The 15,359-nt window shown below is 32.7% G+C and overlaps 1 long non-coding RNA gene across 2 annotated transcripts in view; it reads left to right on the top strand.

Moving 5' to 3' along the window:
• Positions 1-9,098: 9,098 nt before the first annotated feature.
• Positions 9,099-15,359, top strand: part of LOC127725215 (uncharacterized) — a 35,735-nt gene continuing 29,474 nt past the window's right edge. For both annotated transcript variants that reach the window (XR_007992872.1, XR_007992866.1), the window contains exons 1-3: positions 9,099-9,243; positions 10,041-10,157; positions 14,683-14,796. This is a non-coding gene — a long non-coding RNA (uncharacterized LOC127725215). The remainder of the gene's footprint in view (positions 9,244-10,040; positions 10,158-14,682; positions 14,797-15,359) is intronic.

The raw sequence follows: 15,359 nt of genomic DNA, 5'->3' as shown, positions 1-15,359 counted from the left end.
TTTATATTCAACCATGCAGAAAAACATAGCAAATGAACCTCATTGTCTTGAGACATCTTGAGATGTCTCGAGACAAATTTCCAAGACGAGTCCTGAGACGGACTTAAAGACGCGTCTTATAGACACCGTGTCTTAAAGACATGTCTTAAAGACATCTTGAGACATATAAAACTGTGTCTTGAGATATGTCTCAAGACACATTTTTGTCACATCCATGTCTTGAGACATTGGTTTAGAATAGTGTTTGGTGTATTTGAAAACATACCACATCCTTTATTCTGTGTATGAATTAAGGAAGATGTTTGCCATAATGAAAACTTAAGGCAATGAAATTCAAAATAAACCCCTAAATAAACCAAATAAATAACACAACCCCCTCCCCTTTTCTCCATTTTTTTTAAATCAATAAATCTAAATCTTTATGGTTAGTTATGGGTTTTCAATAAGTTAGAATTTGACATCTTCAGCTAAGATGTAAATTTAATTTTCAAGTTATATGAAGAAAGAGTTAAAAAGAAAACGAAGACGGGAATGGGGGAAATGTCAAAACTCATAGCTTGGTAGAATGATGAATTATGAATACTGGTGAATAAACATTTTTATGCAATTGACTGCGTAAGGCATATTTATAAAAATCTTGATAAATGCTGAACAATGATCAACAAGAGCAACACTTGACTGCAATTAAAACTTTGTTGTGTTCAGACTACTGAAATCTGCAGGAAAATATCATCATGAAAATTTCTGAAATTTCAATCCTATCTTCAAAATCACACAGACACAGCCGATGAATATTTTAACAATAAAAGTTTAAACCCATCTAGAATTGAAAAACATAGAGCAATCCAAAGGTACCATTCTTACAAAAAGATACAACACTGTGTTGATTTTCCACCAAACCTACCCATTCAATGATCAGTTTTAACATTCAATTTAAATCAAAATCTGATCACTTCCCGGAAAGGAGTGGATTATTATAAGTCTAGAAAAGAAACCAAATGAGCAAGCAAGCCACAAGAAACATACATGAAAGAATATATGAAAAATACCAATTTAGAGACTTATCTGACCTTTTAAACAATTCAAATTGAGCTCTCATAAATGCAATATATAGATCCACGTCTGTTCTTTCAATTGATGTCCAAAATGACGTCATTATAGAGCAGGATTCCAAATCTATGTCAGATTTTATGCACTTCTAATAGAAGTCTTCTTATGTTCCCAAATCAATGTCTAGATCTTGGCACTACTCTGAAAAAATAATGAAAAATTATTTTATTTAATTTATAAAGTTTGGTTATCATTCTTTTATCCTTGAGATAAACAGAAAATGACATAAAGAGGGCATAAATCAAATTTTTTCTGAAATATAGGATATCGCTATTTTGTGGTATAAATTAACTTCATCCAATACTTAATAGAAAAAAAAATAAAAATATGGGGTTACCGTTCATTTAAGCTCACAGTCTGCCTTCGAAAAAAGCATGCATTTTTGTTAAGGTACTTTTTTCTGTTGAACTAATAAGAGAAAAAAGGTAATATCGAAATTTAAAAAAGAACCTAATTACAGAAATAGCTTAAATTTTACAATAGTTTAGTGAAAGTACAGCTTGTATGAAAAAAAAAATGGCATTTTTTTCACCAAAGGGAGATAATTTGGAGCTTTTTTTAATGATATAAACTTTTTAAAAGTCATCTGGGGCCAAAACGAATTGATGTTTTTGGTTGATTTTTGTACCATATCATGAAGTTACAATTAATAGTGTAATAAATAAAATTTGTAATGAAAACAAAAATGTTTATATTTTTGCTAAATTGTTTGTACCCTCGAGCCTCCTTAATTCTTAATTGAAATACTAATTTTTCATCAGCTCCTTGGCAAGGCAGTAACTCTACAAATTGTTATAATTATTTTTTCTAAACTATTTCCATGACCCAAGTTCAGAACTTCAATATTTTCCATTAGTCTAAAAAGTTAGGATATATCAGCTCTAGTATTATTCATCACTTTCGATTAAGAACTCGACACATTGTATAAGCAGCTAGCTATTGAAGCCTGTATTTTACCCATGCACATGCTTTTATTATGTTTTATTTGATTCTGTTGGATGGAATGTTTTCCCCCGTTATTTCTTTTTATAAGTTAACTGAATCATTATGATTTGAAGCCTATTTTGTAAGTACTAGCATAGTTTTTCCGCTAGAATTGAAATACTAGGTCTACTTATATAAGAAATGTTTTTAGTAAAATCCAACAGTAATCAAAGTCAACTATAAAAAGTAGATTCTTGCCAGATTCAGGATTCCCAGATGAAATCATGTTAAAAAAAATTTTGTATAGTAGGAAGTTATATATATATTTATGGTGAAAAAATATCCAAAATATCTTTGGGGTCAGACAATACATTAGGATCTGTCAAAAAACCCAAACATAATATATCTGAAAAAATCACAGGTTTTATTCGGGGTTTTATACATTATGTATGTAATTATAAATACTTACTTGTCAGAATAGCTCTCTTCTTTTTAAAAACTCAGTTGAACATACATACTTATTTTGGAAAACTCTTTGCTTTAAAAAATCTACAAGTAATCAAAGTGGACAAATGTTACAATTTGTTAATACAAGTTATTTTTGGACCATTACAATAAAAACCAAGCAGCAAACCAAGCTTAAGACATTATATTTTTTGTTCTGTGCATCTGTTTGTTCGTCCGTCTGTCTGTCTCGCTTCAGGTGAATTGTTTTGGTCAAGGTAGTTTTTGATGAAGTTGAAGTCCAATCAACTTGAAACTAAGTACACATGTTCGGAACTTCCCTATGACATGTATGATATGACCCTCCTAATTTTAATGCATAGAAAATGATAGTTCAAGTGTTCAGGTTACAATTTTTGGTCAAGGCAGTTTTTGATGAAGTTGAAGTCAAATTGACTTAAAACTTGATACAAATGTTCCTTATGACATGATCTTTTAAATTTTAATGCTAAATCAGAGTTTTGACCACAATTTCACCGTCCACTGCACATAGAAGAAGATAGTGCGCATGGTTCACCTGTGTACTATGGATATATTCTTGTTCATTTATATTGGGATGTGTGTAGGTATATATGTATAATATAACAATCATTCTGTGAGTATTGCATGACAATACATAGTCCCCTACTGGTTAAAAATTCATTGTAATGGAACGAAATTCTAACTTGATCTATAACTTGTCATGGTGTAAACTACATAAAATAACAAACAAACCTACCACTAAATTCTTCAAACAATTTACTAAGGAAAAGTCTTAATACAATGTCTTTTACAAATCTTTTTAAAAAATGAGTTATTTCCCTTTGAACAGAAATCTAGTAATTAATAAGTATTTCATCAAAAATTTAATTCTAGGGAAAGGGCTTTAACTGAACAAGGAGAAAAGCTAAAATCGTGACCTGTAACTTGTCGTGATAAAACAATACACCAAATATCAAATCAATATTTTCAAGAATGAAGAAAAAAAGTCCGGAAAACTGATTTGCCGGACTGACGGATGGACAGACGGACAGACAGACGGACAGAGTGCAAACCTAAAGTCCCCTTCGACTTCGTCGGTAGGGGACTAATCACATAGGAAACATTGGCTCCATGAATGAATACGGAATGTGTCCATGGGACATATATGATGCCCCCGATTGTCTATCATATAAATTTATAAAAGTACAAAAAATGGTAATAGTGACAGTACTAAAATTTGTACTTGATCTGTATTTCGTGGTTATAAGCATAGTGTATAAGTTTCATAACGTTTGGTTGAGGCAATCTAAAGTTAGAGAATAGAAACCAGCTTTGGGACTTACGTACAGACGGACAAGGGTAAAACTTCATATAAACAAGTTATTGTAGAATCCTGAAACTTGTTATGTAGCACAAAACTTGAATAAGGTTTAGAAATATTTCTTTCATATAATTTTCAAAACTTTTAAAACAAGGATAAAACACCCATTAGTGGCCTTCGGCTGTTCTATGCTCTATGGTCGGGTTGTTGTCGCTTTGACACATTCCCCATTTCCATTCTCAATTTTATAGAAGGAGATAATGAAGTTTGCCTGTTTTAAACTAAATATTCACAATTTGTCCCTATTAAATATTGTTTTATAACCTCCATATCTTCTGTGAAATTACAGTAACCTTCAGAAAATTGCATGTCCCCTTCTGTGTCACCTGTATATAGCATTTTATGCTATGTTAAAAAAGATAGCTGTTCAGTGGTTGGTGAATTATTTAAAATATTGGTCCATTCTGTAAACCTCCACTGAATCATCCCTGAAGTCTTATAAGAATGATTCCCGTTCATTAAATTGTCTTCTAGGCACATGAGGCAGGCTTGGCTTGGTTTCCTTTAAAGGGCTTTGATATTTTTGTTAATGTGATATCCCATCAGTAGTGAGGCAATTTACTGTTGAGTCAAAAACCAGTTATTTTGTATCAATTTTGTTTGTTGTTATTCTTTGATGCCATCTTGAAACTTGACTAAATCTGCCCCGACCCAGGGTTGATGACGAATTAACTCGCGTAGGTTCAAAAGGTCAAACTAGGGGGGTTCGGTTGTCAGATGAGTTAACTCGACAGACTCTACTAACCTGAGTTGGACAATTCAAAGAAGGCCTTGAAGACCCATTGGTGGTCTTTGGCTGTTTTCCGCACTTTCGTCAGGTTGTTGTCTCTTTGACACATTCCTAATTTCCATTCTCAATTTTTTTAGTAGTCTATAAATCTGTCACAAATGTCTTGTTTGCTCTGCTAGTTTCAATTGTCTCTGAACTACATACATTTTTTTTGTTTCTGGTAAATTTTCTCACAAATAATGACAATTGCTGATGAGTCATTAATTGAGAGCAGTATAATAACTCCAATATTCAAAATCTGTATAAGGTGGGATCTTTTTTTGTCATACAAATGAGAGTGAAATTTACGTATCATTGATTGAAACTGAAAAGACTTATAAAATCTAGTATTGTTGTTTCAATCTGTTTCTGTGCCCTGGATAATCTTGATAATAGCCGTTAGTTTTCGAGTTTGAATTATTAGTTATACGTTTTTCTTTCAGGGCCTTTTATAGCTGACTTTGTGGTGTGGGCTTTGCTCATTGTTAAAGGACGTACGAAAATTCTTGAAAATGTCTGTTTACCTTAGTATCAGTTGTTATCTATGAGGTTTCTCTGAATCATTAGCACTTTTTCAAGCTTCGAACTTCATATTTTTTGAAGCAGTATGGTTCATCTGTTTTTCATTATTTTACAAATAAGACTTCACTATCGCTCATGGAAAAATATTTAGCATAAAGAGCCAACATATGGTAAAATCCGAATAAATTCAAGCCTCATGAATTATTTCTTAATTGATGTCTTGTATATATATATCAAATGTATGGGTAATTGTGAGCCTCCAGTGGTCCAATCTAAAATAGAGTCCTAACATCTTGTGTCTTTCCCCCCCCCCCCCCCCCCCCCTCTTTCATCTACATTAAACTACTGTTTTTATAATTAATCATCGTTGTTGGTTGGTCAATTGGTATTATTGAGCTCTATCTAAGTTGAAGCTACTATTTAATTCCGGTTCTTGTTCCTTGTTTAAAAACATGATGTGTAAACTTTTTACCATTCCTGTGAACTCATTACAGTCTGTCAGTATGGTTCGTTGTTGTAGTAAACTCTTTCTTTCCTAATCCCTGACTAATCCAATATACATGATATATGTCAATTAATTTTGTGATACATGTAAAATCATCATCCTCTCTTTACTTACTCTGATCAACTCTTGAAGAAGCTAATCCTTGACTAGTAGTAATATTGTACTGTACTATACCTTCATTTATAACCCTCAATCCTTTAAAAACAATTATGTGATCATTTTAAAAGGGATTTTCTTATGAACAAACTCTTTTGCTGCCTGCTTTAGAAAAAAATAATGTTTTTTGTATACTGATTTAATCATAATTAATTCATTTTTAATGTCATACTGACCTTAGCAGTTTTCTTTCCTTTAACCAATACATCTATTCACACATGTATTCGGTTCTTCTTGAATTTTTGGTCCATGGATCAGTGTAGATTCAAATGCCTGGAATATTTGATAATAAATATGATGAATGAGTAACAATTGGTTGTAAAGTAACAAGTAATTAATTTTATTTAGTATTTCTTTATAAAAAAATATCATGAATATCTGATCACACAAATGACAAGTATAAATAAATAAAATGTGTCTTTACCATGAGGTCAGAAGTCCTAGAGTTAACATATCGTTATTCATTTATAGAAATATCAAATGGAATAAATTGGGAAAGTATCATTTCAATTAAATCTCTTTTATTAGTTTTAACCGTGGATCAGTGTATTTGTGTGTGAGCTCTGGGTACAAAACTTCAAATCTATCGGTCACAATTTTCAGTGAAAGTTTATAGTTATTCTAATTCTAACATATATATCCTAGGAATGAAAATGAGATATGTGCATAAAAAATGTGCATTTAAATCTCAATATTAAATTTCTAATTCGTGGTGTGTAAATTTCTTATTCAAATTATACGAAAAGAGGTTACATTCTGATGCCCCAGACTAGTAAATATTGATTTGGACTAGTGTAAATTTTCAAAATTTTATAGTCATATAGGGACAATTTTTGATATTAAGTTTCCGGACTAGTACATGAAAAAGTGTTTGGCGCAGACTGCATTAATGAACCATGAAAATGCAGTCGAGGTCAGATGAACACTGCCAGGCAGCCATGTGTACCTTAATAATACAATCATTCCATACATCAAATACCTTATCACTTATAGTATCTGAGAAACTGACTTAAGCAGGAAAAGTTAACATTGAATGATGAACCATGAAAATGAGGTCAAAGTCAGATGAACCCTGCCAGGCAGACATGTGCACCTTACAATAATTTCATACATCAATTATATATGACCTTATTACTGAATTGTATCTGAGAAATTGACTTGAGCAGGAAAACTAAACATAGGCCAAGGAACCATGAAAATGTGGTCATGGTCAGATTAACACTGCCAAACTTACATGTACATCTTACAATCATTCCATACCGGTACATCAAATTTAGCTGACCTTAAGGTTTATTACTGATACCGGTACATGTAGTGTCTGAAAAACTGACTTAAGGTGGTATGGGTGTCTTCCGCCATCTTGGATTGTAAAAAACACAGAACCTAAGGTCCAGATTTTCTATCAAGTTAGCAAAATTTGATGCAGGAATGCAGATATTTAATGTGAATTTCCATTTAAAAGAACCAATTTATAAGAATATAACTTATGAATATTAATATTTTTACAAGTGTAGATTATTTTTGTTTTTTTTCAATGTTTTTAAATTGGCATTTTAAGGGGAGGTAACTCTAAAACAGTGCATTTTCTGATGGAATCTACATGGAATTTTCCTCTTTTGTATTTTAGCCAGAAAAAACGTACGGTGACCCTATCTTTTCTTTTGATATTCTCAAAGTATTGTCTGAAAGCTATCTTTTCCTATTTTATTTTACAATTCTATCATTTTGTTTAGTTTCTAATCACAAAATGGTGTTTTTTCCTGTATAATCCATACAAAATGTGTCATTTTGTCACAACCTGTACATAGCTTGAGAAAATGCGCGGTGACCTATCATTTTCATTATATTTTTGAACATATATCAATAGATACTACGTTTTGGCAAGGTATGAAAAAATTCTATCATTTTTATTTTAGATTCCCATACCACCTTAAGCTGGAAGACTAAACACTGACCAATGAAACATAAATTAGGCCAGTAGTTTTTCTGAATAGAATGGCGTCATATTTTTCATGTTGGGTTCCTTAACAGCTAACTATACAGTCAGTATGGGTTTTTCTCATTGTTGAAGGCTACAAAATATGATTGCCAATAAATAATTGCTTACATCCACTCATTTGAACTTTGGTGAATTATAAGCTGTCTCATTTAATAGGAATCATATCTCCTTATTTTATATTGGTGTTACAAAGAATTGTACAAATATGAGCTTGTATTTGTGACCATTTGATTCTGACAATGTCTAATGGAGGAGGCGCCTGGCAGATTCTGGAAATAAATATTCTGTCCCCCATTATTAGCAATTAGCAAATGTTAAGTTGGAAAGAAATAATCTTGCCTTATCACAAATGAAAATAATAAGTATTCTGGCCACAAAAAAGAAAATATTATAAAATAATTGTCTCTGTCTGATTTTCATATAATATTCACACTTATTACTATCATGATTAATAGAATAATAGAATAGAATACAAAAAATGAATTGCTAATCACAGCCTCTGAGATCACAACATCCAAAGCTGAGCTGAATAATTACATTAAATTTAAATGCAATGATTACAATGATTGTTTAAACAATTGCAGAAATAAAAACTAAATCAAATCAAATAATATATCAAACTATTCAATTAAGACCAGCAATAGCAACCAGAAAAATCAACATTATCACCTCAACAAATTTAACATCACCCCCCTCCTTTTTCCACACAGATCGTCCCCTATTTTTATAACTTTAACCTACCAAAGAGTGGGATCTCAGACTCAGTGGCGGATCCAGAAATTTTCATAAGTGGGGCCCATTGACTGCCTAAGAGGAGGCCCGCTCCAGTCATGCTTCGGTGATTCCCTATATAATCAACCATTTTTTTTTCCAGAAAAGGGGGCCCTTGCCCCCACCTTCATGACCTAAATCCGCCTCTGGATCTGTACCATATAAGCCTGCAGGGATTTTCGAAGGGTACGACCATTTGGGGGGAGAGGGTTGCAGATTTTATGTCACTTTTTAGAGTAGCAGAAAATAAATATGCTGGTCCTGGTCTGGCCACCTTCTAGTTGAAAATAAATAATAAAATATTCTGACACTCAAAGACTATGTTTCTACATTCTGTCTTTAATTTCTGATATTAGTGCAAATTAGAAAAAAAATGGCTAAATAAAAAATGCTACTAAGTAAACAGCACTATGTTCCCAAAGGAGATAACACCTTTACATACATATCAGATTTATATTTTTTGTTTGTTTGGCCTCACTTTAATATTTTCGTCTGCACGATTTTTGTCAAACTACGTCATACCGGAAGTGAAAGATACAGCAACACTTGTAAAAATGTTACCAGTGAAAACGCATCTTGACCAGTTTCCAGAGTTAGATAAAGATGGATATGATAGCATCGTTAAGGAGAACGAAGAAAAGGTAATTTCTTTACAGATAGAGATATTTTATTTCCACCTTTCAATAATTTCATGCAGTTAGAATCCATTCATAACAACTCGCCCCATTGGAAAATCGCCCCACTTTTTCACCAACTCGTCCAACCTTCTAAAACATCGCCCCTCTCTTGTTTACCAACTCGCCCCACTTATGAAAAAGTGGAAAATGCGATTGCAAATAGGTCTGAAAACTCATTAAATGGGTTAAGGTTCATCATCACAAACGGACAAAAGTGGCTGTATTCACTGTTTTACACCTCAAAAACTCTTCTGTGTACAGACTTACCTGTGCAGTTTGGAAAGTTTTAAGGCCTGTCATCCATTAGATATTTAAAAGTTAAATGCATTTTGTGTTTCAGAAAGAATGAAGTCTGTGGAATATAAAAAAGAAGTGACATGGCATGGTATGGTTGCCAATGAGACAACTCTTCTCAAGAGACCAAATGGCACAGAAATTAGAGAGTATAGGTCACTGTAAGGCCTTCAACAATGAGGAAGTGTGTTCAAGTTGGGTTGCGTCTGCAGGCTTGAAATTGGTTTATTTGTGCTATTAACAATGATTTATAGTTCCTCCTGCGGACCCTTTTACAAAAATTGCTGTTTTCATCTCAAAATTAATTTTCAGCATGATCAGTACAAGCTAATCTGTTAATCTGGAAAACACTTAAGGCATATTACATGCCATGCATGCCCTAGAATAGATATATAAATAAAATTGAAATGTGTTTATTTTTTTAAGAAAATTACAAACTAAAACCCAGCAATTTTCATTTCTACTAGGATTCACAAGAAATGAAACATTTGGCAAATTGCCCCAGGACTGGAAAGGCTAAAGGAGTAAAATGAAGTACACAAGAAATTAGAATTCAGACATGTGCTGCAGCTAGAAACAGATATGTAAGTATGTATAAATAAAAATTATCAGTGTTCCCAAAGTTGGGATTGGGGGGGAAGGTTTACTGCTTATCATGCTATATTTTGTACCTTAAATAAATGTTAAGAAGAAAAATTGCTTACTCTTATGTTAATTATAACTTTATAATAAATTTGCTTTGAATAAAGAATCTTGATTTTGGAATTTGCTTTTAATTAGGTCCCCTACCGATGAAGAATATGGGGACTTTAGGTTTGCACTCCGTCCGTCTGTCTGTCCATCCATCAGGCAAATCAGTTTTCCACACTTTTTTCTTCGTTCTTGAAGATATTGATTTAATGTTTGTTATAAATTTTTATAGATCAAGTTTGAATGGTATTCCGGTCTGATGATTTAGTCCAGAGTTATGGTCCATAAAGAAAATCCATATCTATAATATTATTAGTGGGGGTAAAAATACCATGGTTACCAAACAATGTTGGGACATTTTTCCCAACATACATTGTACGTTTTCTATATCATGTATATACAATGCTTTATACTATTTGTGCATTTTAGCTAGATTTACTATTTGAAATACAATTGTCATCTGAAATTAAGAAATCAAGAGGCACAGTTGTTAGGGGATAGTTTATTCAGTCAGAATGCTTATTTCAGCATTATAATTTTTTAACTCACCTGGCCCAAAGGGCAAGTGAGCTTTTCTCATCACTTGGTGTCCGTCGTCTGTCGTCCGTCGTCGTTAACTTTTACAAAAATCTTCTCCTCTGAAACTTACTGGACCAAATTTAACCAAACTTGGCCAGAATCATCATTGGGGTATCTAGTTTAAAAAATGTGTCAGGTGACCCAGCCAACCAACCAAGATGGCCGCCATGGCTAAAAATAGAACATAGGGGTAAAATGTAGATTGTGGCTTTTATCTCTGAAACCAAAGTTTTTAGAGCAAATCTGACATGGGTTAAATTGTTTATCAGGTCAAGATCTATCTGCCCTGAAATTTTCAGATGAATCAGACAACCCGTTGTTAGGTTGCTGCCCCTGAATTGGTAATTTTATGGAAATTTTGCCGTTTTTTTTGGTTATTATTAGCTCACCGTTCCGAAGGCCATCACTTCACGTCCATCGTTGTCCGTCGTCGTCGTCGTTGTCCATCCAACTATTTCAAACATCTTCTCCTCTGCAACTACTGAACCAATTCCAACCAAACTTAAGCTGAATGATCCTTAGGGTATCTAGAATAGAGTTTGTGTTTTATTTTTTGTTTCGTCAAAAAACATGGCCGCCATGGCTAAAAATAGAACATAGGGATAAAATGCAGTTTTTGGCTTATATCTCAAAAACCAAAGCAGTTAGAGCAAATCTGACAGTGGTTAAAGTGTTCATAAGGTAACGTTCTATCAGCCCTGAAATTTTCATATGAATCTAATAACCCATTGTTGGGTTGCTGCCACTAAATTGGTAATTTTAAGGAAATTTTGCAGTTTTTGGTTATTATCTTGAATAGTATTAATGATAAAGATAAACTGTAAACAGCAAATATGTCCAGGAAAGTAAGATCTACAAATAAGTTTTGAATGACCAAAACTGTCAATTGACCCCTTAAAGAGTTATTGCCCTTAAATGACAATTTTAAATTTGTTTATCATATTTTCTAACTTTAAAAAATCTTCTTTTCTGAAACCACTGAACCAATTCCAACTAAACTTAGGCTGAATTATACTTAGGGTGTCTAGAATAAAGTTTGTCTTTTATTTTCTGTTTCGTCAAAAAACATGGCCGCCATAGCTAAAAATAGAACATAGGGGTAAAATGCAGTTTTTGGCTAATATTTCAGAAGCCAAAGAAAATATGACAAAAAACTGCATTTTCAAACACCTATTAATATACATTAAAAAAAAAAAAAAAACTACGATGAAATTGGACACTTTAACTCTTAAACGAAAGATAAATGCCAAAAAATCAAGGTAAGCGATTCAGGCTCTTGAGAGCCTCTTGTCTTGAATATTATTGTAGATAGAGATAAACTTTTAACAGCATTAATGTTCAACAAAGTAAGATCTACAAATAAGTCAACATGACCAAAATGGTCAGTTGATTTGGTCAGTTGACCCCTTAAGGATGTACACCTCTGAGGAGCCAAACATTTTTAGTATTAAACTTTTTTTCTTAACCTGATTTTTGGGTTTATAAGACTATAAAAAAATAATTGAAGAAAAAATCATATGATGGTGCACTTCTTTTTTTGCTACGGCCCTTTGAAAATATCCAATTTTGATGATTTTCCCATTTTTCATCAATTTTTAACTATTTTTGGGCTATTATCGTGAAAACAATTACAGTTCCACAATTAAAACTTTATTTCATACTTTTAATAAAGATGAAGTGGACCAATCTGAATAAATTTAACTTTAAAAAACTATAGGTAGGTGTTAATATAAGAAATTTTTATCATATGTTGATGCTTTTTTGTGTCAAATTTACCATGCCGTCAATTTTGAAAATTTGTGTTTTTTTCTCAGTTTTAAGAACAAAATACATATTACTTCAACTTTTTTGTTATAAATGATTGAAAAAGTACATATCTAAGAAATTTGAAAAGACAAAAATGATATGGGATGTACATGATTCTTGTAAAATAATTTTTTGTACCCCTCACCCATTTTCTCAAAATTTTGGCTAAAAAGACTGACTTGATTGGTCATAAAATTTGAAAACTAGATTACTCAAAAACTATGCATTGTTCGTACACAATTTTTTCACAGAGTTCTGTTTGACTATAATTTTTTTAAAATTCATTGATATTTTACACTTGTATCATATGTTTTGGAAATAATTCCAGAACGAGATTTCAACGAGACTGCAATGTCAGAAGAATACATCCTTAAGGAGTTATTGCCCTTTATAGTCAATTTTTAACAATTTTTCGTAAATTTTTGTAATCTTTTACAAAAATCTTCTCCTCTGAAACTACAAAATGTACAAAGACAAATTTAACCAAACTTGTTCACAATCATCATTAGGGTATGTAGTTTTAAAATTGTGTCCGATGACCACGCCCGCAAACCTAGATGGCTGACATGGCTAAAAATAGTACATAGGGTAAAATGCAGTTTTTGGCTCATATCTCTAAAAAACCAAAGCATTTAAAGCAAAACTGACAGGTTAAAATTGTTCATTAGGTCAAAATCTATCTGCCATGAAATTTTCAGATCATTCAGGCAACTGGTTGTTGGGTTGCTGCCCCTGAATTGGTAATTTAAAGAAAATTTCGCAGCTTTTAGTTATTATTGGATATTATTATAGATAGAGATAAACTGTAAACAGCAATAATGTACAGCAAAGTAAGACCTACAAATAAGTCAATATGACTAAAATGGTCAATCTACCCCTTAAGGAGTTTACAGTCAATTTTTAACAATTTTCATAAATTTTGTAAATCTTTAGAGCCTCTAGTTTTTAGATACCAGAGGTGTTTTTTAAGGGGGGACGGGAGCCTGCCCCCCTCCCCCTTTTTGTGGGAAATATTTGGCTAATTATATCTAGGGAATCACTAAAGCATGTCCGGAGCGGGCCCCCTTATGAAAATGTCTGGATCCGTCACTGGATACATGCATTTGTACATGTAGTTTTAATGCCGCAATAACTAGATAATCAGGTAGCTCTTGGGCAGGTCAATATTGAGGTATATATAGTTTCTAAGTGTGTCAATTTTTCCATGGTAGTGGGTTCAATTTTCCATGACCATGATGGCTGAGTAAAAATGTTTAAAAATATTTTCTAACATGTGTTATTCCTACCAATTACTTATTAATGCATTACAACATATATATATATAGCAATTGTAAAATTTCTTCCAAACTAATATTTCAGTAAAGTGAATGAGTTCCAGCTGGCAAAAACATGTACATGTATGCACTGGATGTTGTATCCCTGAGATTAATGAAATGGTTTTTGTACATGTACGCAAAATATATATTTATTGTGAAAAAAATGAAACTTTTCCACAGAATAGTATCCTGTTGGTCAAAGTAAATGTATTAATAATAAGCATTGATAAGTAATGCAATACATTTGTTTCCAATGTCAATGAGTTATTCAACAACATATTAGTATAAAATTGAGAATGGAAATGGGGAATGTGTCAAAGAGACAACAACCCGACCATAGAACAGATAACAGCAGAAGGTCACCAATAGGTCTTCAATGTAGCGAGAAACTCCCGCACCCGGAGGCGTCCTTCAGCTGGCCCCTAAACAAATATCTTTACAAGTTCAGTGATAATGGACGTCATACTAAACTCCGAATTATACACAAGAAACTAAAATTAAAAACCATACAAGACTAACAAAGGCTAAAGGCTCCTGACTTGGGACAGGCGCAAACATGCGGCGGGGTTAAACATGTTTTTTGAGATCTCAATCCTCCCCCTATACCTCTAGCCAATGTAGAAAAGTAAACGCATAACAATACACACAGTAAAATTCAGTTCAAGAGAAGTCGGAGTATGCATGATCACATGAATTAGTAATCATATATTTTTTTCAGGGGAATATTTTGCATATAAAATCCAAAGAATGAATCAATGGGGATAGGACATATCTTATTTACTAGAAAGTGTTTCCTGACATGCCTGAGGAACTTGAAGGCTGTTTGTTTAAGGTATTAAGACTTAACTATTAACATATATATAGATAATGTATGCCCCTTAGAGTGCTCTAATGTGTACAATTCTTACCAGATTTTTATGACATTTATGTTAAGGTTTATGTCATCAATATTTTAGACAAGTTTGAAAATCATTGCAGATCAAATATTTTTAAAAGAATTGTTTCCTTTAATGTCCCAAATATAAAAAAAGAAGATGTGGTATCATTGCTAATGAGACAACTCTCCACAAGAGACCAAATGACACAGAAATTAACAAGTATAGTTAACCGTACAACCTTCAGCAATGAGCAAACCCCATACCGCATAGTCAGCTATAAAAGGCCCTGAAATGACAAATGTAATACAATTCAAACGAGAAAACAAACAGCCTAATTTATGAACAAAAAAATTAACGAAAAAAAAATATGTAACACATCAACAAGCATCAACCACTGAATAAGAGGCTCCTGACTTGGGACAGGCACATACATACAGAATGCGTGGGGGTGGGGTTCAACATGTAAGCGAGATCCAAACCCTCCCTCTAACCTGGGACAGTGGTGTGACAGTACAAC

This window comes from Mytilus californianus, unplaced genomic scaffold (genome assembly GCF_021869535.1).
Source record: "Mytilus californianus isolate M0D057914Y unplaced genomic scaffold, xbMytCali1.0.p SCAF_1, whole genome shotgun sequence".
Taxonomy (NCBI): domain Eukaryota; kingdom Metazoa; phylum Mollusca; class Bivalvia; order Mytilida; family Mytilidae; genus Mytilus; species Mytilus californianus.
Note: the sequence above shows the minus strand (reverse complement) of the source record. Positions and strands in the feature narration are given on the sequence as shown.